General features: G+C 44.6%; 1 protein-coding gene across 1 annotated transcript in view; it reads left to right on the forward strand.

Moving 5' to 3' along the window:
• The first annotated feature begins 12,340 nt into the window (after positions 1-12,340).
• ST3GAL1 (ST3 beta-galactoside alpha-2,3-sialyltransferase 1) overlaps positions 12,341-19,700 on the forward strand; it is an 81,129-nt gene continuing 73,769 nt past the window's right edge. The window contains exon 1 of the mRNA XM_050915884.1: positions 12,341-12,439. The gene's annotated coding sequence lies outside the window, so the exon portion shown is untranslated. The remainder of the gene's footprint in view (positions 12,440-19,700) is intronic.

Raw genomic sequence — 19,700 nt, forward strand, 5'->3', positions numbered from 1 at the left:
TGACTTAGTCGAAGAGTCAGATTCATCTTGCCTGAATACAGAGGTCTATAATGCAGGCAGTGACATGAGAGGTAGTCAGCACAGGCTTCCTTGATTGTTGCTAGAGAGAAATAGGAATGCTGCGAGGGACATTTATCTGGTCTGTTTTAAACATCCACTTTAAGACGAGAAGAACTTCACCCTGGAAGGGCTTATTTCTCTGTGCTGACTCCAAACGGATGGTGACTAGCGCTGCATAGCCATCTGTTGGGTAGAAGTTCACATCTAGTCAGATATATCCCACGTGAGAGATTGAAAAAGCTCAATCTACTTAATTCATCAGAAGCAGATCACAGTGCTAACTTGATTATAGCATGGAGGACCTTCAAACGAAGACAATTCTGTTTCCAATGGGCATTGTTATCCAGCAGAGAGAAACAAGAATTAACAGCTGTAGGCTGAAGCCAGATACGTGCAGAGAAAATACAAAGTGCAATGACTGAGACAAACCATTGTCAAACAATAGCAAGAGAAGAGGTGGCTTCTTGGTCTCTGGGAGCCTCTGATGTCTTTCTGAAACACCAGTTCAGACCAATGCTTCTTGTTCCACTTCATAAGGGTTAACTGAATAAACCCCTGTGGATCGTGCTGGTCCAGAAATCAGAACAGAGGACTTGTCCAGATCTTCTGGCTGAACCCTGTCTTAAAGTTTTTTTAAAGCTTGCATACTTTTCTATGCCTAAAAGTCCACATTCTCCTCTGTTCTGCAGGGGAAATAAGTAAATAAATAAAAATACAGCAGGTTATTTTGTTTGCTAAAAAAGAGAGCTAATCCTTTTTGACCATAACTACATTCTACATAGTTATGGGAATGATCAGAAGGATTTGGTCTGCACAGATAGGAACAATTTTGCAAGCAAAATGGGACAAGTCTTCTGAGCTGCTGCTCCTGGAAGCAACAGTTCTTCAGTCTTATAACTCCTTCAAGTGACAGATGGAGATTATAAGGACTGAGTTTGTTCAGCCCCTTTCAGGTGGTACCAGTGTCCATAACCTTCTAGTTTCTGAGATAAAGAGAAATATTTGCCCTGGGCTCTGCATTTCAGGCTCAATTCAGATCTTAGAGAATTCAGTAGAACATGTCTCGGGTCCCAGAAAGGACCGTCCTGGACAACCCCCTCTGGGATGGCCGATATTCGGAATACCCTTCGGCTAAATTAAGGTGAAACGACACCAAACAATCGGTTAAACATTTATTTATGGCCGAAGCTATTTGAACCCTTATGACAAAGCTGGGAGGTGATGTATGCACTGCGCTCTGTCCTGGTGTCTTTATACATCTTGTTTCCTGCTTTGCTCATTTTCCTTGGTGTAAAATAAGAAATAGTTTTGCAGGAAGCTGCATCTCTCTTCTCAGTGCTCAGAGACATAAGAGCGTCCCATAAGGATGGTATCTCAGCTCCCTATGCAACTGCTCTTCAGGGAGGAGAGGCTGGAGTATAAGCCGGTTGCAGTAGGAAATGTGTGTTTGTACTAAATAGGTCCTTGACCCTTGATGGGGACTGCTAGGAATAATGACAGTGTAAATAATACAGATAGCGTCCAATGATGACGATACATAGGCTTTAATACAGTATAGAGAAGGGAAGTGGAACAACAGAGAAACAGCATTTTATATGAGTTAGGATGGGTGTATTTCTGAAGTAAAGAGAGGCAGGGTATATTACTGAGAAGATCTATGAATATACCGTGGGAAGAAAGGGAATGTAACACCCCAGTGTTTTATTTCTTAGACAATTTTATATTTTCAGCTCCTAGTCTACGATCTATATTCCTATGATATATACTTTACATAGGGTTAATACTTGGATGGAACTTTTAATGATGTGAATGGTAGAAGAAAGGAAAGACATAATGAGTGTCCTACAAAACAAAAGGTGAAGGAAGATCCCTGGATGATACAAATCAGCCTAGATCTATGGAAGGCACCAAAAAGCTGATTTATACTAGCTGGGGATGGAGCCCTTGTTGTCTGAAGTTATTGATAGATCAAGTTTCAATGCTCGGGCACACTGCGTGGGAGAGTTCTCAACCAGGGGAAAATGTCCTCTTGACGAAATAGTAGAAGACTGCGACTATTGCAAAGGCATTGCAACCTTGTATGTATTCATGAAGCTTACTTTGAAATGCATCCTATTTAATTAACAGTGAAGAAACTGGAATGTCAGCCTGTATCGCAGCAGGTTTTTTTCCCCCCTGTATCTTGATCGAAACTTATTTTGACTTCTCAAACCACTCAAAGTACAATGTAAGTAAGGAAGAAGATAAAAAGGACATTCGATGACACAAAGTAGCAGTAACAGAGGAAACGGAACAGTAGCACCTATTATGCTGTGGAAACACTACTGTGCTGTACCAACTAACTCCTTTTTTTTTTTTTTTTTAATGAAAAATCTTTCTTCTGCCCCAAAGCCAACGTTTAGAAACTGCATTTTGGAAAAATTTATCTGTGGAAACTTTAATGTTGTATAGTATGTGGCCATTTGTGTGGACATATTAACAGTACCAGATCTCAACAGCACTTCCTATGACAAGCATCTCCCTCTATTTAGCCTTCTTTGAGCTGGTCATAACGTCAGCACTCTCATAGGAGCAAACCAGGCATCCCTTTGCCCATCAGAGAGGTTAGGAATGGGTCCTGGATAGTGGCCTTTGCTAGGGCCTGCAGAATCTCTGCCAGGCTGTTTAATGTCTTTGTTTCTTACTCCTTTTAGCACAATATAACTGGTGCTACTTGCTAGTGATGTATATCTTTGAGCATACGCAACATCAAGCTACATTTCCTTATATAAGGAGAGTAGGTCTAATTCATTAAGGTAGGTTGTTTTCTCATATGGGAAACCATATCAAATATTCCCCAGGAATGCATCAAGCCCCATATGTAAACTTCGGATAATTTGTTCGCCCTTCTCCACTGGAGGCTTTCTTGCATCTTTTTGTCTTTTTGTATGATAGTTAGTAACATTATTTTAATTTACAGCTTGAATACATCCACCTGCAGCTGATACTCATTCCTCCTTTAGCTGCTATATGTTCCCCCCTTCCCTAACATTTACTTCCCAATCAATCGGCAGCAATCGGATTCCCCCTCAGCTTTCATTTTGCAAGGCTGAGCAAATCTCATTTGCCCATTTCGTGGCTTCATCCTGCTGGCAGCTTAGAGTCATCTTGTACACCACAATCTTTCCTCTCCTTAATTGGAAGCAAGTAAAGAGCTCTCGTCTCAAGGCAGATGGTTTTATTCATTCCTAAGGGTGAAGTTCACCTCACTTACCCTGATCTAACGTGCACCTTGACAACTCCCTCCAGTTTGCTGACCGCTTTCCAACTGTGAAGCAGGTAACTCCCCAGACCAGGTAACCTCCTGCACACCCAAGAGCTGTGCTTTAGCTGGCTACCTCCTCTTCCTGAGTGGTGGGCTTATCTTTTAGCTTGACTTGGATGACAAGACACCCTTCTGCCTCTGTGACAGCATGGAGATGTGCTATGCAGCATTTTAAACTACACTGGACATGCACCCCACTCCGTGGCTGGGGCAGAGACCCACTTCTGCACCCTGGCTGCATGCAGAGCCTTGTAGATCGGTTGAGCTGCTGCAGTGGTGAGGGTGAGTGCCTCAACACCAGGCAAAACTGCTACATCCAATGAGTTGGCAGGAGACTGGGAAAAGTGCAAAGGTTCCCATATCTTCTTAAGAAGCTATTTTGAACCCACCTTTACATAAAGCACCAAAGGCTTTGTCTGTAACACCCCATATTTCATGCTCAGTACACATGGACTTTGAACCACCAGCCTTGTTCCACACTTAGCTTCCAAGAAAACAGCCAATTGTCTGAGTGGCACCATTTCATCTGCTTCATCAAAGACCAGGTAAACACAATCTACTACATTAATCTTTTCCCGAGAATCACTTCTTGTCTCAAATAAACTTACAAATTAATCTTGTTTAATCTCTGGTAAACACAGGTTTGCCTTTTATCCCATTTTGTATTTATCTCCAGATCTTAAATTAATTTTTTCTTCTAAATTTACTCTAAGAAATCACACTGTATCAAGCTTAGATTAATTTTTCTCTAGTTTTCTAAACCACTTCTTTTTCAATTTCTTAGATGCAGGTTATGTTCTGAATATAGCACCTGTCTGGTTTACAGAAAGACCATTTTCAAGTCTTTGAAATCTTTTGTCCAGCTCTCGTCTCTAATCATTAAAGCAGTTCCTTAGTTTACCCAACTTTGCTTTTCTGCAGTCGGGGAACTGTATTTGTAGTCATGCTTTTGTTTATCTTACCATGCAACTTAAGTGGAAAAAAGTCATGATCAGTTACTCCAAAGCCATCTTTGATGACAAGCTCTTCTTTAATCGCTGATTTGTTAATACCGGATCTAAAACAGCATTACAGCTGACTTTTAGTGCCGCTTTAGTGAAAAATTCTCCTAGCTTTTGCACACAGAAATAATGCAACCTAATTATTTTCCAGTCTACATCTGGGAAATTTATTTCTAGACTTATTTTTTTTCTCTAGTAACATCTCAGATACTCTGTCCTACACCAAGCTCCACGCTGTGGTTAACAGCAGATCTTCAGCACTACCCCAGCACAACCGCTCACCGTCCCTCCCTGGAAGGATTCTGCCCACATCATTTACCCCTGCCCATCCCATCCCACCAGCTGGAAGGGACTGCAAAATGTTATTTTGACCTATATATCTGGCAAGAAAAAACCTTTTCTACCCTATCTAGCTTATTATATTGCTTTTCTACCATTCAACATAAATGCCTTTCCATACTAAATGAAGCTATGTGACTAACATCTGCCAGGTGTGGTTCATTGTTTTACTCATCATTTTCCCAGGGGATGACTTCCACGTGCAATTAGTGTTTTGTTTTGTTAGCGTGTTTGACTTGATGCAGCATGTACAGCCCTCGGTATGTGTGCGATGTCCTTTGAGGAAAAACATTTATCTTGAAAACTGCATGGTGGCACAGCTTGCGTGCTTCTGTGACATTCAAGAGAGACGAAACGGTTAGCTGGTGCTGATCAGACAAGCACATAAGCCTGACTTTGAAAAGGTTCTTCTGCGTTACTATATTTATTTTGTTTGAGCCACAGAAAAATGCATTCTTGTCAAAATGTTTCTTTAACAGGCTTTGCTTGCCATTCTTCTTGTGGGCTGGAAACTCAAACGCAAGCCTAATAGACACTTCAACCTAATCAACAATGTTTGTTTTCTGAGTCGAAGTCTAATTCACCTTCCAGTTTATTCCTGACTATCCTGGAGGACAGCTGAAATGAAATAAAATGAAATGATGCTAACTTCACAATCAGTTAATGCACACATTTTCAAGTCTTTGCTTGGGAAAAGCTGAGGATTTTCAGCTGAAGCAGCTGGGAATAGATGGTACTCGGGGCACTATGGGATCAAGATGCACGAAGGTAGATCAGGTGAATTCCACTGCTCTGACTTTCTGTAGGTGACACCTGAACTGCCAAGAAGGGTCATTTATGTTGGGGAGATTGAACATGCTACATGTGTACGAAACACCTAAAAATTATGCTGTATCTGTCTCTCTTTGCCATATAGTTACTTACCTTTATCCTTATTTTATGTGCTGTGTTGGGTTTGTGTGGCGGGGGTTTGTGTAGCGCAGGAGGGTCTACAGGGATGGCTCCTGTGAGAAGCTGCTAGAAGCTTCCCCGGCTCCAAGATGGACCCGCCTCTGGCCAAGGCCGAGCCCATCAGTGACGGTGGCAGCGCCTCTGTGATAGCATATTTAAGAAGGGGAAAAGACTGCTGAAAAACCTGCAGCGAAGAGGGGAGTGGGATGTGAGAGAAACAACCATGCAGACATTGAGGTCAGTGAAGAAGGAGGGGGAGGAGGTGTGGTGGAGCAGAGATTCCCCTGCAGCCCATGGAGGACCCCACGCCGGAGCAGGTGGCTGGGCCTGGAAAAGGCCATGACTCTGTGGGAAAGCCCACGCTGGAGCAGTTCGTGGAGGACTGCAGCCCGTGGAAAGGACTCGCATTGGAGAAGCTCATGGAGGGCTGACCCCCGTGGAAGGGACCCCATGCTGGAGCAGGGGAAGAGTGTGAGGAGTCCTCCTCCTGAGGAGGAAGGAGCGGCAGAGACAATGTGTGATGAACTGACCGCAACCCCCATTCCCCATCCCCCTGTGCCACTGGAGGGGAGGAGGTAGAAGAATTGGGAGCAAAGCTGAGCCGGGAAAGAATGGAGGGATGGGAGGGAGGTGTGTTTCTAAGATATGGTTCTATTTCTCATTATCCTACTCTGATTTGGTTGGTAACAAATTAAATTGATTTCTTTTTTTTTTCCCCCAAGTCGAGTCTGTTTTGCCTGGGACCATAATTGGTGAGCGATCCCTCCCTGTCCTGGTCTCGACTCAGGAGCCTTTTTGTTGTATTTTCTCCTCCCCATCCCGGCGGGGGAAAGGAGTGAGCGAGCGGCCGCGTGGTGCTTTGTTGCCGGCTGGGCCTAAACCACGACATGTGCTTATGCCATTTCTTTGTTCTGCAGCAAATTACTGATGGCTGATGAATGTTCCTACATGAATTTAACTTCCAGTATCCTGACAGAGGTACTATGGTTTTATCTATTTTAATATCCTCACAGTGTTTTATTCTTATTTAGTGTTTATTATTCCTCCCAGGCTTTATATTATCCTTATAGCAAAAATTGCATTTATCTAAGAGTGCAAAAGCAAAGAAGTATTTCATAACTCAGATTGTTTTGTATGTGAGTTTGCTTGAGCTCCACATTTGCTGAATATTTCTGCAAATCAAGCTTTTGGTGTTTACTGTGTGTTTTTATGTGCTGCAATACTGAAAAAGGTTTTTCTGACTTTCTCAGGTATTTACTGAGAGCAGGTTGTGCACCTTCACCCCCAGCCAACGCTCTCGTATACAGCACTAATGAGTCCTAGAAGCTAAAAACATGTCTCTGTGTAATAGTTTGGCCTCAAAAGAAATCCCGCTCTGATGTGAAAGCTGTCTTCTCAGATGTGGTCCTGCACCTAGGTGCTGCGAAGCAGATGCTGAGAGCACCAGCCATATGTCAGTACCACTGAGCTCTTGCACCTCCTCGCCATTTGAACTCCAAGAGCAAGCAGGGAAGGATGTTGGATGCTTTTTTGTTTCTTTTCTCTTTGCTTTTAACGCACCTCTATGCCAGAGTATGATTCTGTGAAGTATGGAGGCTGAGGATGTGAGCTAAAAGCCCATTTTAAACCTCTGAGCTCTTACCAGTTGCCTTTAGTAGGCTTTGCATCAGGGGAGACTATCACAGTTCTGCGACATCTGTCACAAGTACAGGGTGTTGTTTGCAAAAAAAAAAAAGCCAAGAAGACAAAACCAGATGAGAGAAAACTGTCTGTCAATTATGGGAAAGTCAATTGCCATCCGATAGCATTATAAAGTTTGTTTTCACTATGTATAATGTGCTACAATAGCAAGTTATGTAAAATAAGGGCGGTGTCTCTTACACATTCAAAAACAGAATGCCTTTTATCTCTTCTGTGGAGGTAAGAGATATGTAGACCATCTGTCTCTGTTACGAATCAGAATAAACAAACTGTGTAGAGTCCATTTGTGGTCAATATTCTTAGTTTCACATTTATAAAGTTTCGTTGGAAGTATTTAATCTCTTTCACAGCTAGTCATGCCAATCAATAGGTGGGTCTCTGTACAACATATAATAAACACAAATTATTAGCTACATATAAAAATACATAGATTTACCAGTAAATCACTTTGCCTTGTAAAGGGATCCACCTGTATGGAGCTTGGTCCTGGACTGAGGACAGAAGGTCAGTAATCACCCCTGCTACGTTAATTGAGACAGCAATTATCCAACGATATTTCAGCCTGCGCAAAGAATGGTCCCCTTCGACAGAACTGGTGGGGAAGCTGGGGACGGGGCATTAGTTGGCCACACTCCTGAATCCTCTCCCTTTTCCTCCCGTTGGGAGCATGGTGCAGCGGTAGCACTTAGCACATCTTTTAGAGCAAGCCAACCATTTCTGAATGACAATTTATTTACACAGGCAAGGAGAAATAGCTTTTTGGCAACTGCGTACACACCAAATGCTGATTTTCTATTTTAACTTCTTCTTCTTGGCCTAGACACAATGGCAATTGGCTTGTTTGAAAGATGACAGATTACCTACTGAAGGGAGAGCAAATGAGGGGAGAGCAAACGCAAGCCCGAATCTGCACTCTCCCAGTGTGGTGCCTAACCTTACGTCTTGCTAAAATACTTGAAATTGGTTCTGGGCCCAAAGAGCTTTTAAAATAATCAAAACTACTTCTTTTTAATTGCAAATCTGGAGTAAATATAAAACAGAAATGAAAAGCTGGACAATCCAGGAAAACAAGGAAGAGTGTGGAAACCAGTCCGTAAGGCTGAAACCCAGGCCGATTTTGAACATCCGCAGAGTAGGTGCCTCCTCCCTTTGCTGTTGCCAGGAGTTAGGAAGGGACAAGAAATGAAATCCATAAAAGGTGAATCATTGGTTACTTACCAGCAACCAGCATCGCCTATTAAAACTGCCAAGAGTGACTAAGCCGGTGTTCTAGCACTGCATTGTTTACGAAGTTAACAGGAAATTGGCAAAAAAATACTCCAGCCAACCATCAAAAAATAGCCAAAAGCCAACATGTTGTGAGCATCACCGTCTCATGCCTCCTTCTCCAATGCCACCTGGGTCCAGTCCTTTCATAGCTTTAGGTTAAACAAATTACAGCTCCTCTGTCTCTACCTTGGGATGAGGCTTTCTGAGATGGGAGAGCCACCGTTCTGCCCACATCTGGTTTACCAGTGTGTGTAAGAGGAAAAAACAGTGATATTGCTTCATTCCTCCTCTTTTCTGATCAGTGCCGGTGATAATGATTTCCTTGTTATGGCTTGTAGACTCCAGCACGCCGCTGTGTCGATGCACAGGAGGGCTCAAATCTGAGTCTTAAATAAAAAAAGGGTTTTGGTTCCAGCACAGCATGTTTGTAAAACATCTACTGACAAGACAAAAAAAAATTGTTCTACATGGCCTGTAAAATATATGTTAAAAATTCTGCATCGTAACCCAGCTTTAAATTATTCATTTTTAATTCCTTCAGCCTTGAAGGGTCTTTAAACATTGACTATGAGAAACAATCCTACCACTGAGGGAACAACCATAAAATAAAATACTGGCTACTTAAAAATACAGAGGAAAATACTTTACTTAGACACAGTTTCTGAATTTTAAAATATGAATAAAGGGCTGGATCCCCACTTGGTGAAAGCTGATACAGCTCCTTTGATGTCTGCATAGCTATTCCCCATCAGCAGCTGAAAGCCCTGGCCCAGAGTTTAGAATAGATATCATTTCTCTACATAAGAAGACAAGCGAGATTTGCATGGTTAGTTCAAACTATTTCATATTCACTGAGCTGTTGAGGAAATACTGTCTGTAAAACAAATCCTGGATTCTTTCCCAAAAACATCTAAATGACACTTGCTAGGGAAATGCTACAGTATAAAGGGGAGCAGATCCAACCGTCCAGGTTGGACCCTGCTGTCATCACTATGGCATTATTGGAGAGCACTTGCTACCTGCACGCTCATTGGGGTGCATCGGTGAAGTTGAGAGCATCCAAAGGAGTTAACCGAGTGTAACTGGTTAACTGGTGCAACAAAGAGAAATAGGCTCCACACTTGCTGTTTCGGGAGGATTTGGTCTTCTCTGTTCCTGGCTCAGCCAAGCACTGGCAGAGACCTGAGGAACTTCTCCATGCTCCACCTGTATTGCTGTGTCACGCCTCCCCGAGGCACCCCCGGGGCAAGCACCCTCCTATTCTGCCTTGCTCTACAGAAAGGAGCTTTTCTGACCAAAACCAGCCACTGCAGAGCTCTCTTCCATATCTCCTCCTTGCAACTTGTAACCAAAGCTGGTGTGGCTGCTCAGAGGGGTGCACCACGTCTTTCCCCTTGCGTACTCTAGAGGAATGATGCAGAGATAGGACTGAGAAAGCAGAGAAAACTTCATGTTATCCTCTGCTCCCTTTCTTCAGTCATAGAGTCATAGAATCATAGAATGGTTTGGGTTGGAAGGGACCTTAAAGATCATGCAGTTCCAACCCCCCTGCCATGGGCAGGGACACCTTCCGCTAGATCAGGTTGCTCAAAGCCTCATCCAACCTGGCCTTGAACGCTTCCAGGGATGGGGCATCCACGACTTCTCTGGGCAACCTGTTCTAGTGTCATCTTGATTAACAATCATTAATTAGGGCACTCTTGACTGTAGGGTGCTTTCCTTGATACAACCTGTAGACACAGTAGTAAAATTTTATATACTGTATGATGAGAAATCACCTGTTTTGCTAGAATTAATCTTTTTCTCTGTTAAACTCACGGACAGACCAGGTGTGGTACAACAGGTAGTGAAATGCAGAGTGCTCCAACTCTTCCTTCCCCAGGCACTGTTGCTTTCCTTGAATATTCTTCAGAGCCCTCATCACCCTCTCACTCCCTCCATCACCTTAGAAACGCTTGGGAGAGATCTCCAAACCTGATGCACAGCCTTTTTGCTGCTGAGCTGTTCCCCAGTGATTTTTTTCATAAACAGACCCACTCACCCTCAATCATCAGGAAGGAAATGAAGCAGCAAATTCAACTAATTTGCCTGAAGGTATGAGAGCATCAAGTGGAGAGGGTTACAGAAACTGTCACAGGTGATCAAATCGGAGCCCCTCAAAGGCTCTATCCCACCTCCAGCAACGTGGCAAGCAACTCCTGGGAAAAAGCAGTGAAGAGCTATTTAATACACTGTTTCCCCCACACAGTAATTCCTTGTGTTGATACATTCCTTAAAAAAGACGACTAGGGTTTTTTTACCCTCATTGCTTTAGATTAAATCCCTTCCAAGCCCTGTTTATGAAGGATATAATACTATGTTGCTCTACAGTATCCAGGGGCAGGATTCAGTGGTGGGGTGAAACCCTTGAAGGTTTTGTATGGGCTTATGCTCCGAAGCAGAAAGCTTAACCTGTCACAGGTACTCACACCCGAATGCAAATATCTGCACAGCACGGTACACGATGTGACACCGGTCTAAATTCACACTTAAGCTTTTACTAATATAACTCTATGGAAACAAGCTTAGTGATGATTGACAACTTACAACTCCTATGTAGCACGTTACAGTTTCCAGTGGAAGTATGTCGTGCTGGATGTAACAAACCAACAACGTGGGCAGTTTCAGTAAGTAGATTAATAACCTATAAACTCATTCGCTTCACAAAGGGAGTTACGCACCGGCTGTCCAGCCTTAAGGAACATGTTTTTCACAGCTCAGGAATACGTTCTCCACTCTGACATGTGCCGTGGATGTTCACTGTGCCTGTTACACTGCCTATGGGGGGGGGCTGGAGAGAAGACCAGAGAGCTCATTTGCTTCTTTGGAGGTGCTATAACCTGCCCACTCCTTGTCTTGGCTCCAGTCTTTACACATCGACACTAAAAAAGCCAGCATTATGTTGTTAAATAGTTTTAGCAGATACTTTATCGGTTGAATGTATCTGCCTGGGGGATTCTTTAATGATGCTGTATTCTTTTTAATTCTACAATGTTTTATAGTCACCTTAAAAATGTCTGACACTGGACCGAAAGAAGATATTATTTACTATGTGCTATTTTTTGTTAGTATTAATGATGCAACGTACGTTTTCTCCTCCGAGAAGCGTGGCATTTCTTTTCACTCCCCCTGCTGTGACCACCTTTGGGATCCACACAGCCCAATTTCAGCTACGGGAGTTTCGGGGTAGGGGCGAGAACACAGGTACCTCTGGGGGGTGACCCTCTAGGGAGGTCATCGTCGGGAGCAGGGATTTCATCCCGGCGCCGCTCAGGGGGGAAGTTGGGGTTGGCGGCCGTGAGCCCCCCCCCCCCCCCCCCCCCCCCCCCCCCCCCCCCCCCAGCCCACGCCTCGTCCCCCGCGGACGGCCGCAGCCCCGACGGGCGCGGCGCGCACCTCTCCGCCGCGCAGACCCCCGCGGGGGCGCAGCCCCGCTCAGCGGCCTGGTGGGGGTGGGAGGGAAGGGAAGGGGGGGGACACCGGGGGGGGGGGGAGCCCCGGCACCGCCCTGCCCGGCTCCGAGGAGGAGTCGCCGGGGGCCCCCGGCGCCGTCCACGTGGCTGGGGGCGCGCTATATGAGCGGGCAGGAAGCCCTGCCGGGGAGGGAAGGGGAGGGACGGGGCGCCCGGAGAGGCTCCGCGGGCAGCGCAGGCAGACAGCGAGGCAGCAGCAGCAGCAGCAGCAGCAGCAGCAGCAGCAGCAGCAGCGAGCGACCGCCCGCCCGCCCTTCCCTGGCCATGGGGCTTGGCGGCCCGCCGGCCCCCCGCGCCCCGCCGTGAGTACCGCGGGACCCCCCCGCCCCCCCGCCGCCCTCCTCCTCCTCCGCCTTCCTCCCCGCTTACCGGCGAATCCTCCCGCTCCCCCCTGCTGCAAAAGGCGCGGCAGGAGCCTCCCCCTCCCTTCCAGCTCCTCATTCGGCTGTTAAGTTGTTGTGTTTGTTTTTTTTTTTTTTTTAAATTATTATTATTGTTATTTAGAAGCAGGGGGTGGCCCCGGCCCTGGCGGAGCTTGCAGCATCCACCGGCGGGTGCCCCGGCACTCCGGAGCGGGGAGGCTTCGTTCCATCCAGCCGGGATTTCCCCGGTGGAGGCGGGCAGAGGGGAGGCTGCGGGTGCCGAGGTGGGCTCCGGAGCAAGGCGCACCTTCGGGCGATGCCCGTGCAGCGCCGTGCGCTCGGCGGACCGGCAGCGGCGGCGGCGGCGGCGGGGGGACGCCTTCCCGCAGACTGCCCCACGGCATCCCCCGGTCCACGGGGGACCGGTCCTGCCCCGTGCCCCGCGCGGCGGAGCCGCTCTTGCTGCAGGGTGGGCGCTGGCAGGCGGGGAGCAGCGGGAGGGACCAGCCTGGCGGAGTCCTGCACCCTGATTTTTTCTGTTGTATTTGTTTTTTTTTTTTCCCCTTGGGTAGGCTGTGCGGCGAGAGAGGAAAGCCAGTATTACTCCGTTAGTGGGAAAAAAAGCAGACTAGCTGTCTTAGGTACCTGCTCGCACATCTCTGCTTGCAGAATTAATTTCCAGTGGAGTATAAATAACTAATCTTCGAGGTCAGCAGTTTGGTTGTTGGGTGTGTTTTTACTACACTCGATATATTTATTTCTATAGCAAAAAAAAAAATCCCAGGTACTTACTGTGATTGCTTTTAGTCTTGGCATAAATGAAAACAAACCAGTAAAAAAATGCCTTGATGCGTATTTACTCGTACGAGACACACAAGATTTTTCAACTCTTTGTAACGGTTGGGCTTGTATGTATCCAATACACTGAAATAACTCATTGTCTATATAATTGTAAGTCTGAATTATATATTTGCCTGCTGGCACACATGTTAAAGGAAAAAACTCCCTTAATTATGGATCTTTCAGAGAGATTGGAAGGGTGACAAAGCCCTTGTAATCTTTTGGGTCAATTTTCATAAGCTCCAAAAGCTCTCTTTGAAAAGGAAATTAAATTTCAGTGTGGAAAAGGGACAGGAAATTCAAGGATATAAAAAAGAAAGTCCCTATTCTACTTTGATCTTGTCCTCAGGAGTTCATTTACGTTGGTGCTCTTCAGTGACATAAGTTAAAATGAAGAGTCACCTTTAACTGGAGTCTTCCTGCCTCTTGGCAGTTCGGAAGATACTCAATTAGCAGCACACTCCTCCTGTATATTATTTACACGGCTTTAGCTGGAGGGGTAGCTCTGTGAGAAGCATCTGCTTGGAAATATTTGGATTGCTACATCCATAGCGTCCCATGCCATGCATGCCAGCCAGTGCCTTCTGCAGCCGATGTGTTCACCCCTCCTCAATTTTTATGGCTTGATCCAAAGCTGGCAGTGCTCTGCCCACTGTTCCTAACGCCTCGACAAAGCTGCTCTCATGTTAGAAGAAGTTGGGGTTTGCCCCGGGTCCTCTTTGCTGCTTTTGGCACCAGCACGATGGTTATCTGCAGGGCACAGCTGTGCTTGTGGTCCTTTTTGGGCTCTTCTGAGAACCTGACAGTTTTTAATCTGTTTGAATGCATGTTCAGGCAGTGACTAGGGGTGGAGAAGGGAACGGTTGGATGTGAATAAAAAGATAAATTTGTTTATTAGTTAAAGGCACTTGTTTTGTTGATGATCCTGGAAACAACAAAACCCCAGCGTAGGTCTATGGTGAACTTGGCGTTCTGTTCCTCTGCCAAATTTTCACTTCATTTACTCTATTTTTGGTGCTGCTGTGGGGTAACATTTCAGCGGCAGCAGGTTTAAATCCTGTGCCTCAACAAGGTCCTGGACTATGGTCCTGCCAAACCAGCTTTAAAGCTACCACTAAATTTTTAAAGTACACTTCCGTCTAATATACATTTATTTTACCTTTCTCCTAGTAGCATGTAAGAGCATAGTCTCTGAAAGAGCAAAAGAAGAGAAAAATCCAGCTCCTTATTCTTTTGGCTCACTCGGTGCACAGCCTGATCGTGCAGTGGAGACAGCAAGTTGCCCCGTTTGTATGAATTTTTCACACATCCCGGCCAGAAAGGAACTTGCAGCCTTATTTGCAGTTTTTCTTCCAAACTTGATGATATTAATAATGGTGATGGCATCTCAATTGAGGAAGGTAGCTTTTAAAACTAAACATCTTTTTATTTAAGACTTTGTATCTGCTCATCAATTTGCTGTTTTGTTTATGTAAAACCGGGAGTAATTTGAGGGGAAATTAGGGTCATGCAGATGGCGGTTCCATCTTCCAGGATATAACAGCATCTTTTATGCAAAGTGCATTGGAAATGCTGCTGTTAAATGATAGTAGTAATACATTTTTATTAGGAGCTTCTTTTAGAAGTATTTTCAAAAGTGTGGCGAAGCAGAAATGTGCTTTTAAAAGCAAAGGAGTAAGAGCAAATCCAGCTCCACAGCATATTTCAAGTGCTGTTGATCCCACCACCTGGTGGAGTTTTTCATGGCACTCGCTGAGGGAACTCTGAATAAGGATGCATTTTTTGTCTCGTTTCAACACTGTCAGACGCTACATGTAGAGTTACTTTAACTTTTTTCTTTCTCATACCAGACTTAATTAATTTTCTGTATCTTCTGTATATTCTATACTTTGCAGAAGGCAGCATAGGACTATCGGTGTCTCATCTGAAAGAGCACTCCTCTGTAGATAGATGAATTGGTGAAGTAGGAGATAAATTTCTTCCTTCCTGTCCTTGTCTTTCCCTTGCAACACACTTTTTTCTTTTTTTTTTTTCAAAGGCAATACAATGCTGGCATAGAACATGACTGTAACCTGGGCATCCAGAAGCTATTTGTTTTCACCAAGGAGCACTTCTTAAGTGGAAGAATTATTTTTGATAGCCAGCCCCTCTTCCAAGATACTCTCATGAAACCTTTCAGTGCAAGCTCGGCTAGCTTTGTACTAATAATTTTGATATAAATATTGCTATAAAATATTTGCTAAATAGCCTGCGTACAAACAAGCTTGCAAGGAGAAGAGAAGCAGCTGCATTTTTGACTGATCTGAGATTATAGATATAAGTTAAAACGTGGGCGTAAACTCCACCGAATAAGGCAAAGTACGGCAGAGATACCTTTGCCCCTCTCTGCAGTATATAGTCTTGCCTAACTGTATCTTTAAGACTATCTGTCAGCTTACAACTCAGAGTGGAATTATTTAAAACAGTGAAAAACTTCCTTGTCCCATATAGATGTTTCTTGAGCACTATGACTGATGCAAGAGACGCAAATTTGCAGACACATCGCTGTTGTAATTGTTTGTATTGCTCTCATTGCCAGAGTGCCTGTGTGAGTCTCTGACTCCTTGTGTCATATTTGAGACCCCAGGAAGGTGGCTTTGATGTCTAGGGCATCTCTGATGGCATCTGAAACCTGTGTTTGGCAACTGAATTGACCCTGTGGGAGCTAGATGTGCTTTCTGGGCACTAATCTTTAACTTATGAAATAGATAATGTTATCAACATAAGTGGCCTCTATTTAGGAGGTAAGTTCATTACAGAGGAGTGGTCTCCTACCTCATGTGACGGCTCTTGTTCTGATAAGGGCTCTGGGCCACCCTGGCACTCATTAACAGCAGCCACAGAGGAACTGCTGTCACCCTTCTGGTCACCTTTCCCACTCTTACCCCAGCCTCCTCTTTCCACTGGTGCTGAGCGTCCCATGCTGCGGTTTGTAGGTAGCAAACCCAAGTCACTTTGTGGAAAATGTCATATACGGCTTTGAAAAGCTCCTGTAAGTCAGGGCTGTACAATACCCGTAGCTGTGAAATAGCCATGGAGTGTGGAAAATGGGGGGCCTTGGGGGACAGGGAGCTCTTTTTAAAAGAAACTCGCAATAACATCGGTAGAAGTTTGCTCTGAAGCGTGAGTTAAGATTAGGGATGTCGTCAATTGGAAAGACTGTAGTAATTGTTAAAATGCAATTCTGGGGGGAAAGGAGGGTGGAAAGCAATTCGTTCCTGGCTCTGCTGCGCTTTGAAGTGCTCTCGATTAAGTTGCTTCATTTGGACTGACGTGCGCGTCTTTCCTCTGGAAGAAGAAGACTTGTGCCCTGCATATGAGACGACAAAGCCCTTGGGCAGAGAGGGGGTGTATTATTTCAGGAAATCTGTAAACCTCATAAAACCACAGCTGTTGCTATCGGCTGATCACGAGGTATCGCAGAGTGCAAAAGAGGCACAACGTAAATGGTTGTACCCTGCATCTGGTGACAAATGTTTGAAGTGTAGCTTTCTTGCTCTGAGGACATCATCTCAATAGAGCCTTTGTTTTTTGTAGTAGCTTTTCCATTTCTTTGGAAGTCCTCTCTCCCAGAGGCAGTATTCGATCCAGGCTCAGCCCTCTGTAGCTTTCCGCCCCAAGGGGTTTGAGTGAAGGAGTGAGTGGCTGTGGTTGGAGCCCACAGGGTCCAAACTTGACCTTCCCCACCTTGCTGGTGCCTGACACAGGACTGCTGCTGGCGTGGAGGTGACCACACATACTCTGGATATCCCTAAAACTCCCCCAAGCCGGATCAGTCCTTATCCATCCCTTTGGAGGATCATTCTGCAGAGCAAAACCCGGCACAGTGAAGCCGAGGTATTAGATTGGATGCAATTTTAAAATGTCTCTGGACTAGATAATTGCTACTGACATTTTCCCAGGATCGGTGGATTTTTTAGGTTTTTTTTTTAGCTGTGGTACACCAACACAAAACAAAGGTTGTTCCTTTTAAATGACACTACATTATTTCTGGAGGCTGGATCTTCAATCCATGACTTAATCTTACTTATCTGAAATGCTGTGTGTGCTGACACATCACAGTGCTGTACCAGCTCAACAAAGAAATTAATTCTATCAAATCTGCCAGCTCAGTTAATATGACCCTGCCACAGAAGCATAAGGCATCACCTCCAGTTTTTTTAGGTAGGAATCAGGTTCCCTATCTCCAGCTTAAATTCAGTCCACACTACATGTGGCCAGATTTGGACTTTTTTTTTTTTAAGGTACCTGCTTACATCCTAGTATGCAAAACCATAGATCAAATTGGAAGATGTCATCTGAACATTTGGATTGAAACACACTGTTTTGAGTCCTACAGACAGTCCTTTGGGATTAGTCTTGAACCAGAGACCTGTGTTACTTCATCATGAGACTTCTACCAAGTCATATGTAAAGAACATGATATAGAGCTACCTGCAACTGAATCGGAGCTGACCTCACAGTATTTGTCTCCTTTATGACATCCTACAGTGCATCTGAAGCTGTCAGGGTGCGATAAGGACATCCATGCCTATATCTTAAATTCCTTTATTCTGATGGGATATGGTGATGCCTTTTACATGACCTGCCCTTGGGAAGGTATACAAGCTGCAGCCTGCATTAGTGCGAGATTTTAGCTGCTAACACTATTGCTCCATGCATATAATGCTTTCTCTTACTAGATCTTGATTTAAATCAGTTTGTGCTGATGATCTGACTCAGATTTCTTGGTGACAAAACTGAGAAAAATACTAGTTTACATTGGATCGAAGCAAACCTTAATTAAATAAAGGCAGGTCAAGATAATTATGGTTTTGATCAAATGAGGCATTCTTGCTTTTTTATTTACTTAATCTTAATTCCAGGACCATTTCAAACTCTCAGGTAGCCAAAATTACTCGTTTTGAAAGAGCCAAGAAGAAAGTTTGCCTTCAGAAATGTCAGAATGGTTCCTCTGAATTTGATGTGACCTGCATCGACACTGTTTATGTCGGCCAATGGCAATACTGATATTATACCTGAAGTTGGGCTTTTGTTTCTTGTCTCTTTGAAACTATTTTTGTATTGAAATTGTTTTTCTTCAGAAGGTTCACCCAGCTTTTCTCTTCAGGGGCAACTCCGTGCATTTCAAGTAAAGAAAGGATCTCTTCTGCTTCTCGATCTAATGCTTATTAGAAGAATTAGAAATCTTCCTTCTTGATCTCTCTCTTCTCTTTCCTGCTCCCACATCCTCTGCTTTTCCACTTCAGATAAAATTTGCTCTTGTTGAGAAGCTATGACTGTATGATCAGGTCTCCTGTGGCTTCACTCTGCATCTTACAAACAGATCTGCTGCTTTTCCCAAACGGCTTCATTCTAGCCTAAAAATTCACCCTGAAAAGTAAAAATGAACTTTTGCTTGCCCTGTATCCCGTTAACAAAAGTGCAGCATCAAACTTCAAATGTTAATGCTGAGGGCTACCTAATATCTCTAGGTGTTCAAGCAGTAGCACCAGTGGAAACACAAAGCAGGTAGATACTGAGTTTGCAGACAGGACATGGAGGCACATACAGTTCAGCAGCTGAGAATGCCATAACCTTTGCAATGAAGTTATGCAAGTTATGATGAAGTTATCTCTCATGCTCTGGAGATTATGCTGTAATGGCAACACAGAAATGCAAGGAAAAATTGCATTGGCCTTTCTAAAAGGTTAATAGTTAAACAGACCCTTGCAAAAACTTCTCTTGCCTAGGAAGGCAATATTCAAATGTAAACTGGCTCTTATAAAATATCACATGGAAATCAACATCCTCTTTTATGGTGCTAAGAGGAGGAAAACAGTTTGGAAGGGTAGTGGGGGGATGCTTTGTAAATTTGGCAAAAGGCAGCTCCTTTCTTTTGGGCTGCCAGAGATGCCTATGGTGTGGCTTACCCGTGTAAGTGGGGAATCTGTGATGGATTCACGGGGAGTGCCTGGGCAAAGTGTGTGTGAGATACTCAGAGCTTCTTCGGAGCTTCAGGGTGACTTGTCCTTGTTTCATCTCCATTTCTCTCCTTCTTGAGCAGACACTGAAATGACCTTCAGTCCTGCTGTTCTGGTACCCTTCTGTGGTTTTTGTCCCTCTTTTGCATGTGTTCTTCTTCTCATCAGTCCCTTTTCCACAACTGCTCTTTGCTAGAGGAGAACAGACTATTTCTGCAGCTCCCACCACTCCCCTGCCTCTGCCGTGCTTTGTTCTCTGCGTGCCAAGGTCAGAGTGAACCAAGACATCAGGAGAGCCGGGGACACTTAAACTTTACATCCAAGGACAAGTGGGTGCTGGTGGGAGGACATACTTGTGG

Source organism: Gymnogyps californianus, chromosome 2 (genome assembly GCF_018139145.2).
Source record: "Gymnogyps californianus isolate 813 chromosome 2, ASM1813914v2, whole genome shotgun sequence".
NCBI classification, from domain to species: domain Eukaryota; kingdom Metazoa; phylum Chordata; class Aves; order Accipitriformes; family Cathartidae; genus Gymnogyps; species Gymnogyps californianus.